General features: G+C 36.4%; 1 pseudogene; it reads left to right on the plus strand.

The window, feature by feature from the left end:
* Positions 1 to 20,143, plus strand: part of LOC119258538 (actin-related protein 2/3 complex subunit 3-like) — a 77,430-nt pseudogene that overhangs the window by 48,679 nt on the left and 8,608 nt on the right.

Raw genomic sequence — 20,143 nt, forward strand, 5'->3', positions numbered from 1 at the left:
TTCATTTATTTTTTTAATATATTTTTTACATTATTTTTCATTTTTGCACAATGTATGCATCTTCATCCTGATCAAAGAAATATGTTTCAATAGGACCCTTCTGGGGAAAAAATAATGGCCAGAATGACACTAGTAAGGAAAATCCCAGACCTTAATGTTAATTCCCTAGGTGAGACATATGGGAGCTGAAAAACTACTCTATCAAACCTTATTAATTTTTTTTCTCTGAAGGCACACTCAACAACTCTTTTTCAATGAGGTCATTGCCCTGGTCTTTTCTAGATCTATCTCAGCAAGCCACTTTAACCAGTATATAAGAACATACCCAATAAAATACCTAAAAAGTCCCAAGAAAAACTAAGGTATTTTAAAAAAGAAGTAACTATTCTGATTTCTGTGAGTCTTTGGGCACACACTAACTGGAAGAGTCTGCTAGTACCTCCCTCCAAAGAAATATTTAAATTTTGTGTCTGCAGGCATTATCCTACTACTACCTTCCAGAAGCTACATAAATTAGCTATCCAGTACCACTTAGTGTAAGTAGTTAAAATGTTTTCACCAGATTTGAATAGGCTTAGACAACAAGGAGTGGGTGGGGATGAGCATTTATTTTCATTTATTTCATGATCCCTAGTCTTTGAGGACAACTTGTTTCTAAAACTACACACAAAAAAAGCTTTAACTGCATGAGTAATTTTTGTTTTGCGGTACATCATTATTCACTTTCAATCATGCAACTCAAAAATGAATTACAGGATTACAAGAGTGTAGTATAAAGTTTCTAATACAATTCAATGGCCCTTAAGTAAAAACATGAACACCATCAACTGCAGTTATCCTGCGCAATGGCAGAAGACTGTCAAACCCAATTACGTGAAAATGCAAGAGAACTGTTTAGACAAGCTCCTCACTAAGTCTTTCCATTGCTTGTACAATGGAGGATACGTAAGATAAAAATTCTAATGACATTAAATCCATTTACTGATTATAAAACATACTTTTCAAGTTAGTTCAACATAGAATTCTCTGTTACAGTACATATATTAGGATAAACATTACAATAGTTATTCCCAGGAGGTAGATCACAGAAGCCACTCACCAATTAAAACTTGTATGTTCCAAGTAAAGCTAGAGAAAATTCTAGAATCAAATTTGCTAATGAAGAGTGATTTGATAATTCAAAATACTTGAGACACTCCCACTCCCCCAATTATGGGCCCTACTTTATTAAATATAGCCCACTTCCTTATATACTTGTTCAATTGAGGTTTGGGAAAACTATTTGATTAACATTGCACATAGTAAGTGCAAAATAAAGTTAGATATACTAAGGAACTCCAATATATCTAGAAAATTCACAGTAAGAACCGTATCTAATTTTCCTCAAAAATGCTATTACTGTACTGTTTAACAGTTATTCTCAAGACAATTTCTTATTGAAATATTTTAAGGCATTTATTTTCCCAGCAAATAATTAAATGTTGGTTAAGCATCTACACCTCTACATCATTTAGATATAACATGTATTTTTCCTATTTCATAAAATTCAAATGTTGTATAATTCTATCAATGTTGAGTCATTAGCAGATAAAGATAAAAACTCACATGTATTGCATTTTAGTTTACTCACATGCAACTTCATAACCCAACTAGGTTTAATAGTGAAAATTTCCCTCGGTTGGTGCCTCAAATACTTTATTGTTAGGATACAAATGATTTTACCAATATCACCATGGTTCAGAAATGTGTTACTCCTTGTTGGTCTCTGCCATGATCTCCTCTGGATATAGTTCAATTAGATGCTTTCTCACTTCTTCACAAGTACTCTGTTATTGAAAAAGTTTGAAAAACTTTGAAAAAGAGCTATAAAACATTTTCACTGTCAATAGGGGGAAAAATGGATTGCTTGAGTCTGACACAGCTCCCCGTAGAGCTAACCTTTTGATCCTAGAATCCTTTCATGCACTTACGTCTTCTCTAGAGTCAATGGGAGTGTTGTGTATGCAAGGGCAGCAGGATCAAGTTCAGTTTCTTCTTTAGTACTCTGTAGCCAAGTGGGGTAGCCAGCTGAATCTGGTTTAGTTAAAAAAAAAAAAAATTTCCTGATGCTTTTAAGTTTTTTGGGCAGTATAATAATATCAGGATTTGTAGGAGGCTATTTTGCATAATCCTTAATAAGATAGTCTTATGTCTTCACAACATTAGTGGAATAAGAGAAGCAGGACCCACCAGTGCTCACATGAAGTATTTTTTAAAGTTCAATGTAGAAATGACCCAAAATGCATTTCAGAAAGATGTATAATTATAGGACTGTCCAACTGTGGTAGGAATGTACCTACTATTCCTGATAGGTGAATTTCTACCATACTCTTAAAAAAAAAGAATATAATCTAACATCCCTCAAAAAAAGTCTCCAAGGAAAGTAAAACCATGCTTGTCACAGGCTTGGAGGAGAAGGAAATGGAGAGCTGTTGTTTAATGGGAATAGGGATTCAGTTTTGCAAGATGAAAAGGAGATAGTGATTGGTTACACAATAGTGTAAATGTATTTAATGTTACTGACTTGGACAATTAAAAATAGTTAAAATGGCAACTTCTTTTCCTTTTTTTAATTTTTTTAATTGAAGTAACACTGCATACCATACAAGCTTCAGGTGTGCATCATTTCAGACAAATGTGTATATACTACATTAGGCTCACCAATAAATGTTTAATTCTATCCTAAACACAATTTAAAATACATAAAAAAGTAAATTTTTAGAAGTCCCCAAATTCTTACACCATTCAGAATCAGGAAAATTAGGACTCTGTTAATTGGACAATTTCTCCATGGTTTACATTCACTTGTTCCTTTTTTTTCCCTTTAAATGAGTACAAAATACTCTGCTAAACACAAAGAAGTTTGTTGGAGGAATCTATTTGTAAATGGATTAAATATCCCTGTGACTAATCCAACTATTTGAATTGAAAGAAGGCACTCTTTCCTTTAGAATTGCTATCACCCTAACCCCACAAGTACTCAATGATGACTTTTTTTTTTCCAGGCAGGACCAAAGGGCACGGCCAAGTAGAAAAGGGAGCTAGTGAAGAGAAGAAGTATAGGGACATGGCACAGAAGTCACAAAAATCTCTCCAGTACACTTTATCATTACCAGGAAATTGAGAGTTGTTTTCTGGCAGTTTGGTCTAGACATTAAGAATTTAAATGAACACTACTGAAACAACGAAAAAAAAAAAATTTTTTTTAATGTATTTTATTATCACTGTGTGTGGGATGGCACTAAAATCCCTGTGATTTAGTCATATTAAGAATTCCCCGGTGACGCAGCGGTTGAACGCTGGGTTGCGAAGCTGCCCGCGGCCTCTGCGGCGCCGGTTCGATCCCCGGCTGCTCCCCGGCCACCAGAGGAGGGTCCCACATGGCGCGCGGACCTCTCCTGCCGCCCGCTGCTCCCCTCAACAGTGTACTTCGGTCCTTCTGCCTGCTCTGCTCCCCGCTCTGGCTCTGGTGAATTCTCTCACCCTCCCGCGCTTCTGACTGTACCCAGTGCTTGTATAAATAAATAAATAAATCTTTTTAAAAAATTTTGATTTAAAAAAAAAAATGAGGCCAGGAATGTTTTTCTCTCTGTATAAATACACAAACACACACACACATACTCACACATTTCAGAAGCATAATGAAGGTAAAACAAACAGAAGAAAAGTAAATTTCATATTGAGTAGTTGGAAATGAAGTATGTCAGTTTAATCAATATGAATAACAAATTGATTTCCCCCCACATTTTGGAATTCAGAGAGTAGACAATCTAATCATTGTTCCAAATGACTGTTGCCTCTTTAAGGAACCTCTCAAAGGGGCCTCCCTGAGAAAAGAAAGTTTGTTCAACAAATGGTGCTGGGAAAACGGGGTCACTACATGCAAAAGAATGAAGCTTGACCACTACCTCACATCATGCACAAAAACCAACTCAAAATGGATTAAAGAACTAGATATAAGACCTGAAACCATAAAATACATAGAAGGAAATATAGGCGAAACACTACATGACATGCACCTCAAAGACATCTTTACAGACACATCACCCAAAGCAGTGATAGTGAAGGCAAAGATAAACAGCTGGGACTACATCAAATTAAAGAGCTTCTGCACAGCAAAAGAGACAATAACAAAAACAAAGAGAAACCCCACCAACTGGGAGAACAATTTTGCACACAATGCTAACAATAAAGGACTGATCACACAAATCTCCAAAGAGCTGATGAGACTCAACAAAAACAAAAAAAAAATCCAGTTAAAAAATGGGCAGAAGAGCTAAAAAGAAACTTCTCTGAAGAAGAAATGCAAACGGCCAACAGGCATATGAAAAAATGTTCAACATCACTTGTAATCAGGGAAATGCAAATCAAAACTACAATGAGATACCATCTCACACCAGTGAGAATGGCACATATTAAAAAAACTAGCAACAACAAATATTAGCGAGGTTGTGGAGAAAAAGGAACTCTCCTGCATTGCTGGTGGGAGTGCAAACCACTATGGAAAGCTGTGTGGAGATTTCTTGACCTACTAAACATGGAGCTTCCATATGATCCAGCAATTCCACTCCTAGGTATTTACCCAAAGGACACAGAAACAGTAATTCCAAAGGGCACCTGCACTCCTAAGTTTATAGCAGCACTATTTACAATAGCTAAGCTATGGAAGCAACACAAATGCCCAAAAGTAAATGACTGGATCAAGAAGATGTGGTACATATGCACAATGGAATATTACTCAGCAATCAAAAAAGTTAACACATGCAGTTTGCAGCAACATGGATGAAGCTAGAAGGGATCATGCTCAGTGAAATAAGTCAGAAAGAAAAAGAAAAATACCAGATGGTCTCACTCATAGCAGGAATTTAGAAAACCTAAATTAGAGACCAGGAAAAAGACTAATCAATACAAAGTAAAAATCAAAATCAGCAAGCAACTATAAACCAGAGACATACTGGGTGGGAAGGGAAGGGAGGGAGGGGTGGGGAAAAGAAGGACTAGAGTCAAAATAAGGGGGGGGTGCAATTGTATTTTCATTTTGGTTATATTCCCCATACAATGCATACATTGTACAAAGATGAAAAAACATTTGGTTATATTCCCCATACAAAATGCATACATTGTACAAAGATGAAAAAAGATATAAGAATTATATAAAATAAAATATTTAAATAATAAATAAATAAACAACAACAAAAAAGGGGGGCCTCCCTGGTGGCGCAGGGGTTAAAGACACAGTGCTATCAAGCTAGCCCCAGCAGATGCAGCATGAGTTAGATCCCAGGCCCACCCAGGAAGCAACCCACATGGTACAACAGACCTCTCCTGTCTCGCCTGCTGCTCCCCTCAGCAGTGTATTTCAATAGATCTGCCTGTTCTGCTCCCCACTCTGTCTCTGATGAATCCTCTTACCCACCCACCCCACCCCATACCGCTGGTCTACACCTCAGTTTTTGTATGCATAAATAAATAAATCTTTTTTAAAAAAAAAGAAATCTCTTAAATCTTTATTAGTGGTCTTCAGACAAAAAGATACCACAGTAAGAAATTAAATGCCCAAGTTCTCTCCTATGCTATTTCTGACTAATGGGAACTATGGCTCCATATATATACTTATCAGTACGCCCAACTAAATGAAGTATTTTGTTACCTGTTGGGAGTATAGTTTAGGGTTATAAAATTAAATTACTTCAGGGCCTCCATGGTGGCGCAAGGGGTTAAGCACTGCACTGCACTATGAAGCTATTCACAGCCTCTGCAGCATGTGTTCAACCCCAGCCAGGCAGATACCCACATGGTGCAGCAGACCTCTCCTGTGTGCCCGCTGCTCCCCTCAGCAGTGCTTTTGGTCCATCTGCCTGTTCTGCTCCCTGCTCTGTCTCTGGTGAATCCTCTCACCCCCCTCCCACATCTGGCCTGTACCCCAGGTCTTGTGTGCATAAATAAATCTTAAAAAATAATAATAACAAGTTAAATTACTTCAGCAGGATACAACAAGTCTCTGGTGTTTCAGGAAAAAAACCACTGGACAAAGAACCAGCATGCATTAAAAAAATACATAATGTCCAAAAAATATGCAAAGAGACATTCAACTTTGTTTATACTGTAAACAAGGAAAACAAAACCAGGCAAATTTTAAAAGATTAACAACAATGATTGGGGAAGACACATACAAATATTTATCTTTGTGTGTTGTTTATGATAGCGTAAATTTGTATGACTTGAGCATAAATTTAACAACTCAGCAAGTTCATCACTATCAAATTATTAAATATTTCTATCTTTTAATCCAGTAATTCCACTTCTAAATTTCCTTAAAATTTTTTGGTGAACAAAGAAAATGCAAAAGGATATTCACTGCAGTATAATTTATAATAGTGAAGAATTTGAAATCAATCATGTCCATTAATAGGAGATTGATTAGGGGGCCCTCCCTACTGGCACAAGGGGTTAAGATGCAGCTATATGAAGCTATCCACAGCCACTGCTGCACAAGTTCGATCCCCAGTCAGGGAGGTGGCCCACATGGCGCAGCAGACCTCTCCTGTCTTGCCCGTTGCTCCCCTCAGCAGTCAAATGCCTGTTCTGCTCCCCACTCTGTCTCTGGTGAGTCCTCTCACCCCCTGCACCGGTACCCCAGTTCTTGTATACATAAATGAATAAATCATAAAAAATAGGAGATTTGATTAAATAAATTATTCCTTATTTGTTCATCAACTGTAGTTGAAAGCCTACTGAGTGCCAGGCAGTATTCCAAATATACATAATGCATCCATTGAAATGATGTAGAGGTATACTTATAATATGGGAAAAAGTTACAAGACAGTTCATATAGTGTTATCTCATTTACGTAAACATGTGTGTGTATTTGTATATATATGTAATTGTGTGACTATACATGCATGCAGAGACACCTGTAAGGATGATCACCAATATTTTGTCATCATATTACCAGTGGTTACCTGGGATTAATTACCTGTTAATCTGTATACTTTTCTATACTATTAAAATATTTGTACAATAAAGTTGTATCATTTTATAATCTAAAAATATTAGGGGTATATTTGTTTTGAAGGGATAAAAAGAGAAGCATTAGTATAATTTAATCATATTAATATGCAGAAAAAATACCAGACAGCTACAGAATTCCAGAAATCCAGCTGCAGTTCTAAGAAACAAGAAGCAAAAGCAGATGGTTGCCTGAAAAGATGAGGTAAATAGGGCTGAAACACAAGGCTTCCATAGCACTCAGTGCACAGTGCAGCTGAATGTACTCTACTAAACTAGAAATCACTCCAGCAAAATCCCCTAAGACTGCATAGCCTAAAGTTAATAGCAAAAAATATATCATACACAGGGCTTTTCTATACCTTGGATATTATCTGCTTTGAAACCTTTGTCCTTTAACAATTTATAACATTGTTTTTTAACTCTATATATATCATTCCTTCTTTCTTTAATGTCCCATAAACCCACCCCATTCCTTTAACCCTATAACATAGTTCTTAGTCTTAGTCTGAGCAGGTGAAGAATGCATATTTAAAATTCTACCATCCTTTTGGATTTGCCAAATTTATGGTTATCTTAGCTAAAGCATCGCATGCTTATCAATAACACAATCATAATAAAAAATTCTTTTTATGCCATAATGAGTAGAATCAGCAGGACGTGCATCATAAAGACTGACAGAAAACCGTAACACTGAATAATATACCAGAACTCAAGCTAAAAATTCTCCTATGAATCTGCTGAATCAGAATATAAACAGCTGACTAACATGAGCAGGAAGATAGAAACTATAGCCCCATTAGATATTTTAACTGATAGGAATGAACATTCATAGATTTTTCATATTAAATACATGGAGCAATTACTTAAAATGCTGGGTTTCTATTATAAGAGATTTATTAAGTGTTCAACGTTGAATTTTTTTTTAGTTTTTTGTTATGTTTTGTAATCTTACTGGGTTATTTTGCATTTTTATATCTTGTACTATGTACACATCATAAATACATATGCACGCATTTATACAGGTTTCTGAAATCTGTGTAAAATTTCTGCTGTAGGAGTTTAAGATGGAATCAAATCCTAGCAGTAAGCAAATACCTTGCTTTCACAGTTTTTACGATAAAAATTGGAACCGAAACTTGAAGACATTTGGTTCAGTCAAACAGAACAAACAAAGCAAGCACTGTAGTCTGGTGTCTTTTATTAGCTTAAATTTGAGTTCTGAAAAAGCAAGCGCCCTTGACCACATAGAAGTTTTAAGAACATGTATGAGTATGTACATGCATCAAATTCTACCATGGACCCATAAAATGCATCAAACATTCTAGCTTCGCTACTTTAAAAATTGCTTCAAAAATCAGAAACCTGCCAGATTTTTAAAAGCTAAAATAATATTCTGTAACATGGGGCCTTTCTGATTAAAGAGAGGGTACGTACAGACTACATACATATCAAACCCAAGTTTCAGGCTGCCATTCTTAGAGAATCTGAGATTTGACTTAACAATTCAAGCTGCTGCAAGCATCAAGCTCTCTCTAGTTTCTCATCCTTACTTCCCCATTTGTTATATTCTTCAGATGAAGAATCCAAGTTCGAGTAGTCTGCTGGTGCTATTAAAAATATATCAAGTTTTTTGTCCTGAACATCCTGCATGAATCAAGAAAATTCAGGAAGCCCCAAGAATATCAGACTGATTTTTTTTTTTCTTTACATTCACCAGGTTAGTATGACTAGGTCTGCCTACTCCTCCTGGGAAAGGGAAAGGTTAAAGTTTAGGTTTCTGGGCTTTGCATTAATAGCTCAAAGTTACACAGTAGTTTTGGTGGAAAATTGAGCACAAGTCCTTTCCTAGTCTGCCAAAGTAGGCTCTTGCTGCAGTTGACTCTTTATATGAATCTTTGTGAATGAAGATTAAAGGAAGTGACTAAAAGAGAAAGGATACGGCTTGTTCATTAGTCTGATGCTGCACAGTAAAATGTTACTTTCATTTTCTTTAATGACACTTTTAGAAACAATGTCAGAAGTAAAATTTAAAATACAGTTTTAATCTCAAAACTTAAAATAGTTGAAAGAGAAAAATTTCTAAAACTTCAGTAGTATAATCTTTCATCCTAACTGTTTACATTTCATTTAGTATACTAGTCTGTGTTTGTGATCGTGTGTTCTCATAATCAGCTATTACTATTGACTCAATCCTTTTTTTCGTGGTTCCATTGCAATAGTCATGTTTGAAGAAATGCAGAATTCAAATTTTTAGTACTTAAAAACTGAATAAATATTGTCAAATCTTGGGTTGTATCTAAATAATGAAGTAAATTTTTTAAAACCAGAGAAATTCAATTTAGCATAAAGTAATGTACAAACAGATTATTTAACAAAAATAACACAGTGAGTTATTTTGTTAATATGATTTTACTTAAAATCTTGTGGTAATATTTACAATAATATCTTTTATTACCATCATGCAATATAATTTAGAGATTATTAACAAAGGTAGAAAAACCCCTCCACTATGTTAAATCAAATGGTTTCTTCAAGATTCCATCCAACCCTAAAATCCTGCAATTCTAAATTTATTAACAAGAGCCAAATGGAACACTTTATCAGACACATACACATACTTCCCAAAAGCTTAAAGGAAGGAACAGTTCTCATGCACACATAGAAGCTATACTATTGAGGGGAAAAGGTAGCAGAGGCCTAAAAAATTTTTCAAAAAAAGACAAGGGCCCTTCACACTTCATAGACCGGACCATACTTTTATTTACTCTGAATTCTTTGAATGGGGCCTATGTATGGTTTAGCTATAACAAGGTTGAATTCTTTACTTCATTCCCACCCAGCCCAAAACACTACTTTCCACCAAATAATAATTAACTACCAAGAAAATCAAACCACGGTAAAGTGAATACTGACTCAGCATCTGCTGAAACAATCTCAGGCATGAACAAGCCTGGCACTTCTCCATATCTTGTCAGGCTGAGGTCCAGTTGGCTTGGTGTAAATTCAAAGGATCAGCCAAGGGCTTCCTCGGGTCATCTGGTTGATTCTCCAATGCCTTAAGCAAGGCTCTACCTATCTAAACAACTACTCCCACAACAAATATTTCCAAACATCTCCAAGGAAGAGATTCCACCGTAATCCATTCCAATGCTTAACAAATCTCACTTTAAGGAAACTCTTCCTGATACCCAACCTAACTCCCCTCTGCTGAAGTTAAAGACTTTGCTTTTGTTCTCTTCTCAGCAGCAAGGAGAACAGCTGGTCACCAGTCTCCATACAATATTTTTGAAAAGTTTTTATCAAGTCACCTACCGCTTTCTGTCTTCCAATCTGAAAAATCCTAGCTCCTTTAACATTCATAAGTCCTATTTTTTCAACCTTTAGACCATTTTTTTCCCCTCTATAGTCTCTTCATGCTTTGATTCATGTAACAGCCCTTGACTACTGAACATGAAATCTGAGATGCAGAAGCATTAAAGTGGACTGAAGAGAGGGGTTCGAGGCTTGTTAAATAGGATCTAGGAAAGGCAAGATGAGGAGTCAGAAAAGAAACTGGAGAAATATATGCTGGAATTTAATTCAGAAAGCCAAGACAGCCTCAGAAATGGAAGCCTTAGTCATTCTAAATTTTCCACAATCTCTTTCTTGCACAGTCATTGTAGTTTCAAGGTTAGTATTAGATAATCTTACATTCCGCTGCAAGTTTTGTGAATGTCTTGCCCAAGACTTAGAAAACATGTTGTCCAAGGCACCTTTCAGTACTACTTTATACAGCAATAACTCATTGTAGTATAAAACAGTTAGATAATATAATAACTGGCTCAGAAGAATGCAAATGTTCAATAATTCATCTGCTAATAGATGAATGCTGAATGCAAATATTAAAGTTTCACACTAACATATGTGATTTGACTACCCCAATCTTTCATCAAAAAATAGAGCATAATCAATGCTTAGATCAACAATGCTTATCCTGATATGGTCAGATGTGCCTCGCAGTATTGATCTAAATACCAGGTGGCACTAATTCCTGAAAATATCAAAGCGTTTCTGAAAGCACCCTGGGTTTGGGCATCTCAAAGACTCTGATAATGCACCAAGCGTTTTCTTTGCAGGTTTTTTTTTCCAATATGTATTAAACAAGAATCCAAGAATAAATGCATTCAGATATATAAACTCTTTACTTTTGATTATAACAGGATACTTTTTATTTTTTTTGTCTTGACATTTTATTTTTTTTAATAATAAATTTTATTTTTATATTCCCCATACATTTGCAACCCCCCCATTCTGACCCCAATCCCTCCCCTCCCGCCCCCCACTCCCCAAAAACTGTCTCTGGTTCATAGTTTTTTGTTGATTTTGATTTTCACTTTCTTATAGTTATTCATTTTCCTGGTCCCTTATTTAAGTTCTCTAGATTCCTGCTATGAGTGAGACCATACAGTATTTTTCTTTTTCTTTCTGGCTTATTTCGCTGAGCATGATCCCTTCCAGCGCCATCCATGTTGCTGCAAATTGCATGTGTTTATCTTTTTTGAATGCTGAGTAATATTCCATGGTGTATATGTACCACATCTTCTTGATCCAGTCATTTACTTTTGGGCATTTGGGTTGTTTCCAAAGCTTAGCTATTGTAAATAGTGCTGCTATAAACATAGGGGTGCAGGTGCTCTTTGGAATTGATGTTTCTGTGTCCTTTGGGTAAATACCTAGGAGTGGAATTACTGGATCATATGGAAGCTCCATGTTTAGTAGGTCCAGAAATCTCCACACAGCTCTCCATAGTGGTTGGACCAGTTTGCACTCCTACCAACAGTGCAGAAGAGTTCCTTTTTCTCCACACCCTCGCCAACATTTGTTGTTGCTAGTTTTTTTAATATGTGCCATTCTCACTGGTGTGAGATGGTATCTCATTATAGTTTTGATTTGCATTTCCCTGATTACAAGTGATGTTGAACATTTTTTCATATGCCTGTTGGCCATTTGCATTTCCTCTTCAGAGAAGTTTCTTTTTAGCTCTTCTGCCCATTTTTTGACAGGATTATTTTCTTTGTTGTTGTTGAGTCTCATCAGCTCTTTGGAGATTTGTGTGATCAGTCCTTTATTGTTAGCGTTGTGTGCAAAAATGTTCTCCCAGTTGGTGGGGTTTCTCTTTGTTTTTGTTATTGTCTCTTTTGCTGTGCAGAAGCTCTTTAATTTGATGTAGTCCCAGTTGTTTATCTTTGCCTTCACTATCACTGCTTTGGGTGATGTGTCTGTAAAGATGTCTTTGAGGTGCATGTCATGTAGTGTTTCGCCTATATTTCCTTCTATGTATTTTATGGTTTCAGGTCTTATGTCTAGTTCTTTAATCCATTTTGAGTTGATTTTTGTGTATGGTGTGAGGTAGTGGTCAAGCTTCATTCTTTTGCATGTATCGACCCAGTTTTCCCAGCACCATTTATTGAACAGACTTTCTTTGCTCCAATGCATAGTCTTTGCTCCTTTGTCAAAGATTAGTTGATCATAAATCTGTGGGTTTATTTCTGGATTTTCTATTCGATTCCATTGGTCTGTATGTCTGTTCTTATAACAGGATACATTTTAAAAGGAAAGAAAAAATGGTTTTTGCATGATGAAACCTTCCCTACACTGTGGTCTCAATAAGGTAAATACTGATTAGATATACTTTGGCAGTTCTGACAGGAAAATTTTACAAGTTCTTGATTTTCAAATACTACATTTCTGTCTCAAAACTTTATTTTCTTCAGGCATAATTTTTCCCCATATATATGTGGATCAGTTTGTATTTCTCAACTATAGGTCAAACTCTATTCTTAAGACCCAAGGTAGGGTGCTCTAACAGTTGTATGTATGTTCCTGCATACATTTGTGAATTGTATGTGCAAATATATATTTGGAATGTGTCTTTAATCTACCATCCAATTGTGTGGGCAAGTTGATCTTTTACTGATTGAAAGGGTATTGAGGGCCTCCCCGGTGGCGCAGCGGTTGAGCGCTGGGTTGTGAAGCAGCCCGCAGCCTCTGCAGCGCCGGTTCAATCCCCGGCCACCGGGCAAGGGTCCCACATGGTGCAGCAGACCTCTCCTGCAGCCCGCTGCTCCCCTCAGCAGTGTATTTCATCAGTCTGCCTGTTCTGTTCCCCGCTCTGGCTCTGGTGAATTCTCTCGCCCTCCCGTGCTTCTGACTGTACCCAGTGCTTGTATAAATAAATAAATCTTAAAAAATAAAATTAAATTTAAAAAATTTTAAAAAAGAAAAAAAAAGGGTATTGAACTACTTATCAAAAACAAATTGCTCCCACCTGTAAAAAATGACTAAAGATATTAGTACGTAATGAAATTTGGGAATCAAGATGGATGAGGAGAGAAATGCTTTTAATTTCCAAATTTTGTTGTTGTTGTTGTTGTTATTCCAATTTCTGTATACTGAAAAAAGGTTCAGGCAGTAACTGAAAAGATGGACCCTGCCTACTGCTGAGGAGTCAGGGTTGAAGTTCTTGAAAGGTTTGGGTCATTTGCATTACAATGCAGACTCCAGGGTTGCCAGATGTAAAGTGGGCTCCCTTTCTGTATTTTCCAGGCTGATTCCTACCAATGCAAATTTAAATGGGTACCACAGAGCCTGGTACATTCAATAAATATTTGCTCAATAAGTGAATAAAGAAAAATATCACAGATTCTAGATCATGTCTTATTGATACAAACATTGTGCTGTAACTGGAGAAACTCAGGCAAAAAGGGATAAAGGCCCATCTATATGGCATAAACTGAACAGAGTGGTCAGGTGTGTTCTTTTTATCTGGCTGTATTCTGACTACTTGATTTAATGAAGATATCATAGGTTATTAGGACCCTAAACTGAATTGCTTGATTACAAAACTATTTACTAGCTGCATATATTGTCATGACCTACACTACCTGCCAGAGTAATTCAGGCTATTAATTCAGGGTCAGGAATCAAGAACAAGCATCCTGGCTTAGGGTAGAACGTGCTCCCCATTATACCACAATCTCAATTCCTTTATGACTAGTCATTGCTGCAATCCATTGTCATAACCTGAACTCCCACAGTAGAATGCTATAGTAAAATGGTGTTGGCTATATTTCAAAACTTCTTATTTGGGAGTTTCTTCCTAGGAAAAAGGCATAGCAACAACTGTAGTATCTCCAGAGTCACAAAATCTAAAGATCAGGAAAACATTCAACTACAATATAATAAACGGCTTTTCTTAAAAGATTGAATAAAACTGTGGTTTGCTTCTAATAGTCACAATTCACTACAATCAAAATGCTAAAGTGTGTTATTCAATACAGATAAAATATGCTTAAGAAAAGGCTTTGAGCCTGGGTCATTTTAAATTCCAATGCATTTAAATTACCATTGATTAGAGTGAATCTCCATTCAGTTTCCTTTTCCTTCCTGTAGCAATGACTGTGCACCTTGATAAGGTGCCCTATCCATGGCTCTTGGGAGCTCTTCCTCTCCTCCACTAATGAAGATTTCTAAAAGTTTAAGCAAACCAAACTCTACTGGAAAATAAATAACAATATCCTAATAAGTTATCATTCCCAAAGGACTTTCTATTTTAATAGGAAAGGAAATCTAAACTTAAGTCTCAAAATTTAAAAAAAGAAATATGTAAATTAGTGATCTATGCATTCATCATAGTAAATAAAAATAGGAATATAGTACAGTGGAACCTAAATTCCCAGGGATCCTTTAAAGAAGAATAAAAGATGATCAAGGCACCAGAGAAGGTGAATTGCTCCCCCACGCCATATTTTAAAAGGAAGATCCTGAACTGAAATTGAGGTAAAAATCAGTCAAGTGGTGATGAAAATTTTGTCTTAATTCAGAGCTGGAAAAGGACAGGACAGAGCTATACTACATAACTGTAATGTTCAGGAATGTAAAACAGGACGACCTTTTAGTAGGCAAACTGGCAATACATATCAAAAGTCACATGTGTATGACAATTAACCCAGTCACTTCCCATCTAGGAATTTGCCCTAGCAAAATAATCAAATATACACCCCAAAATCTGGGTACAAGATATTTATGCAATATTTTTAAAAGCAAAATAATTTCAAATCAACTGCAATGCCCAGCAACAATAGAGTGATAAAATTAAAATGGGCATAAACTGATGAGATTATTATGTTGCTACTACCATCAGGCAACACTGCCTATATATACTGACTAGAAAATATCTACCCCATGATGCCACCTAAAAAAAAATCACAGTGTAAAGTGGGATTCAGTGAGTGAGTGGAATGACCTTATTTACATAAAAAAACTCTTAAACACATAACATACATGTGTACACTAACTTTTTTTAGATGACTATAATAGTGTTATCTCCAGCAAGTGTCACCAAGAGTGAGTGAGCTGGCAGTGTATAGAAAGAAAGTTTAATTTTCTGCTTCATAAAACCAGTTATTGTTTAAACCTTTATATCCAGTAAGAATTTGTTTTATGGTTCAAAAACAAAAATAAAAAGCTTTTAAAAATCATGTTTCAGAATAAAGACATGGAAGCAACTCACAAAGTTTTCTCAAATTAAAAAAAAGAAACACAAAATAGCACGAACAATATGAGTCAAACTTTATAAAAATAAATCATATATGGCACAGAATACAAGAGAAATATAGAGAGCCCAAAAGAATGAAAATATAATAAAATATTACTGGTTAGTTCTGTCTGAGTAATGAGAGTAGATAATTTTTTTTCCTTTTTTTTTGAATTTCAAAAATTTTCTGCAATGAATATGCAATTCTAGCATAGCATTATTATTATTAATACAATTAATACCTTTAATTTGTTAATTGTCAGTTCAATAAGTTAATGGTATTTGCTTTTCTAATGCACACCTTCTGCTGATGTCTCTGAAGCTTGAGATGTGAAATCTTCACAGATGAGTTTCCATTTTCATTCATTATGATGTACAATGTTCTGGTAAAGACTTAAAATGTTAGATGAAATGAGGAAACTTATGTAGCAGTGCTCAACTGAATAAAACTGAAGTCCAAAGAGGTAAAGTGCTTTTCCAAAAGCGCAAATCTTTTCATTTAATGGTAAAGCTGAGAGGAGAATTGATGCTTCCAGTCTAGTATTTTTCCATGACAAGATGTTGCTATGTTTTGGATGAGAACACGAAAACCACAACAAAAATAGCACTTTAAGAAATGTATAACAAATGGCAAATGGACAAAATCTGTATGTAACTTCACAAAGAAAGGTTGAATCCAAACAAACAAACAAACAAACCAAAAAAAAAAAAAAAAAAAAAAACAGGTTCCGCTCTGAAAATGCCATTGTACTTTCTAGGAATTTTATCTAGAGAAAGAGTTAGATTGGACGTAAAGGATACTTAAAGAAACGTGATTTTTATTTTTTAAGTAACATAATTCAGAGCTTAAATGAAACATCTGGTTTCACTTTCCTTACTGATTATGAGAAAGATTCTAAAGACATCAAGCATGACTCTGTCACTTATTTGATATGCAAATAAAGTTCTTGGTTTGAGTGTAAATCTTATACTTTCAATTGTGCCCCTAGTCGCTAATTATTTTTTATATCCCCTGCTGGATCCAAACAAAAGTTTAAAGTGGAGTTATTTATTAAGAAATGCATCCTTCCCACAAAATACCCATAGGCACAATTCCCAAAAAAATGTAGACCTTAAGTAATTAGAACCCAGATCACTGGGATGATTGCCAATTCAGCTTTTTGTTCCTCTTCCTCAAAGGTTGTGACCCAATCCAAGGATCAAGGGCCAAATGGAGGCGTGAAGGGAGCAGGGTAGGAGAGGATGACTACACAGCAGAGGTATCAATTTCCACTGCAGACCAATTTATTAATAGAGTCAGGTACTGTGAAATGAGATATTCAAACATTACCAAGATCAGATGAGAAATTTGGAGATGTTCCCAATGGAATTAGACTCCCCAGAACTACTCTCACATTGCCTTGTCTTCACCAAACAGCCTCTCTCCACATACAAACACACACATCAAAACAAACAAAAACATCTACAACTCTCAGTCCTCTTATTAATCAAAGTAAGTGTATTATGACAGAGTAATAGGCACTTTCATCCTTGCTAATGAAATCTCTATGTATCACAAAGCAAAAATGTATTTCTGGATCTCAACAATGAACTACTTATGGAACTTACTGCACTACATCTTTATACTTAAAGGGGCCTAGACTTCTATTTTCCAGGAAAGGCACTCTCTCCTATTTGGGAACTATACATATGTTTACTAACATCCAAAGGGTGCCAGAGTGAAACTGTATATTCCATTCATGTCCCTGAAAAATGATATTTCAGAAAATGAAAAACTGGGAGACCCCTCTCCTTCATTTTCTATTTCACCATATCTAGATTAAAAAGTTGATAATTCTGGGCCTCCCCGATGGCGCAGCGGTTGAGCTCTGGGTTGTGAAGCTGCCCACAGCCTCTGCAGCTCCAGTTAGATACCCGGCCACGGGGCGAGGGTCCCATATGGCGTGCAGACCCCTCTGCAGTGTACTTTGTGTGTCTGCCTGCTCTGCTCTCCTCTCTGGCTCTGGTGAATTCTCTCACCCTCCTGCGCTTCTGATTGTACCCCAGTGCTTGTATAAATAAATAAATAAATCTTTAAAAAAAAAAAAAAAAGTTGATAATTCCATCTGACCCAGAAAGTGATACCAAACATAGAATTCAAATAATGTACAAATATATACCCTCTGAAGACAGTCTTCAGATAATTCATATATTTGAGGTGGTAGAGGGAAAATTCAAAATATACTTTTATGTAAACAAGAAGAGATTAAATTGAAAAAGAAGTAACCGACAAATCACAATTAACTACTTTTTCCTTTTTACAAATAGACTAGACAACTTAATTGGTTAAAATTTTTTAGAAATGTTCTGCAATCTAATTTTATGAGATGAGGGCAAATGAATAGGATTCAAACAGGATAGGCAACTGCCAAATCAAACCCTACATTTTCTACATGTCCATTGCTACATAAAAACAGCTATTTAAAACCCACTAAAATATATTTTGGTTCTTCTCAGTTTCCAAAGATACATTTCATTGTGATAAGTGAAAAGCAATATGTCATTACCAGATGAGCCTGGGGCATAATGTTTGTATAAGAAATATTCTCTGTTTATTTTTTAAAGATTTTATTTCTTTATTTTTGCATAGAAGAACTGGAGTGTAGGCTAGAGGTGCTGGGGGGAAAGGGGTGTTCACTAGTGACAGAGTTGGAGCCAAGGAAGCAGATTTACTGAAATACACTGCTGAGGGGAGCAGCAGGTGAGACAGGGGGGTCTGCTGTACCATAGGTGGGTTAGCTCCCTGCCTGGGGATTGAACTCAGCTGCTGTGAAGAGCAATATAGCAGTGATAGTGTTGAGATTTTTTTTTTTTTTTTTTTGGAGGCATGTTTTTCATTTATTTATTTATTTTGTTTGTTTTGTTTATACATGCACTGGGTACAGTCAGAAGCGCGGGAGGGTGAGAGAATTCACCAGAGCCAGAGCAGGGAGCAGAGCAGGCAGAAGGACCGAAGTACACTGCTGAGGGGAGCAGCGGGCGGCAGGAGAGGTCTGCGCGCCATGTGGGACCCTCCTCTGGTGGCCGGGGAGCAGCCGGGGATCGAACCGGCACTGCAGCCGCGGGCAGCTTCGCAACCCAGCGCTCAACCGCTGCGCCACCTGGGAGGCCCGATAGTGTTGAGATTTAACCCTTAGGCCACCAGGGAGGCCCTCTGTTTATCTTTAAATTAACATATAATTATTTCCCGAAAGTTGAAAACTGTTTCAGAGCAGTGAGATTACCTGGCTTCTGTACATAGCTGAGTTGCTGTGACATACATAAATTCTTAACTGTAAATATAACTTGAGAGAGTTTATAATAAATGTGGGGAGGGTTATAATAAATGACTATTGTCAACAGGAATGTAATAAGAAGATTGGAATAAGATAGGGTTCAGGTATGTGTATAGAAATCTGTAAAATATATACTATAGAAAGTTCACAGCAGTAATTGTGATTTCCAAAATGCCTACTAAATACACCTAGATTAAATTCTATTTAATTTAGTCATACCGGGGCCTCCCGGGTGGCGCAGCAGTTGAGCGCTGGGTTGCGAAGCTGCCCACAGCCTCTGCGGCGCGGGTTCGATCCCCGGCTGCTCCCCGGCCACCAAAGGAGAGTCCCACATGGCGCGCAGACCTCTCCTGCCGCCCGCTGCTGCCCTCAGCAGTGTACTTCAGTCCCTCTGCCTGCTCTGCTCCCCGCTCTGGCTCTGGTGAATTCTCTCACCCTCCCGCGCTTCTGACTGTACCCAGTGCATGTATAAACCAAAAAAAAAAAAAAAAAAAAAAAAACCAAACAAACAAATAAATAAATAAATAAAACATGCCTCTATAAAAAAAAATTTTAAAAAAATAATTTAGTCATACTGATCAATATATCTCATTTATATTTTTATCCTGTTTGAATTAATTATAAACTGGCAAGTCACATGCTAATACAGTTCAATTAGTCAAAAAATATCCCAACCCTAAATACTGACATCTATACCAGTTTCACTTACTACAAATATGATAAGTAAAACAGAAAAAAGAGATAAAGTCATACTGACAGTACAGGAAGCTTTGAATGCTCACTGTCACATACATAGTGATATTACATACTGAAGTATTTAGGTATATCCAAGTTTTTAAACTGGTCCAGATCTGACAGCCCCAGAGAGACATAAATTATGTTCTAAGTGTACAAACCATCCTAACTTCCTGAATGTTCTCACCACTGCCCTAATACCACCTCCTTCTACCATACATACATTTTCACTGTTTGAGAAACTTCAAGGTGAGGGAGAGAAAGGTAGAAGAAAGAGAAGCCCCATAACTTCTGAAATTGGAAAGAGGAATTCAAGTTTTAAAAAGAAGAAAGAAAATGACATTTTTGCTTAATTCCAGTAGTGAGATATTGTTGCTTAATTATTTTTTCAAAGATACACTTTTTGCCACCTATTTTCTATTCAGTTTATAAGAAATTAAGCTATATTGTAATGAAACTTGTTCCACAC

The sequence above is a fragment of the Talpa occidentalis genome, unplaced genomic scaffold (genome assembly GCF_014898055.3).
Source record: "Talpa occidentalis isolate TD23 unplaced genomic scaffold, MPIMG_talOcc4v2.1 talOcc4.5, whole genome shotgun sequence".
Taxonomy (NCBI): Eukaryota; Metazoa; Chordata; class Mammalia; order Eulipotyphla; family Talpidae; genus Talpa; species Talpa occidentalis.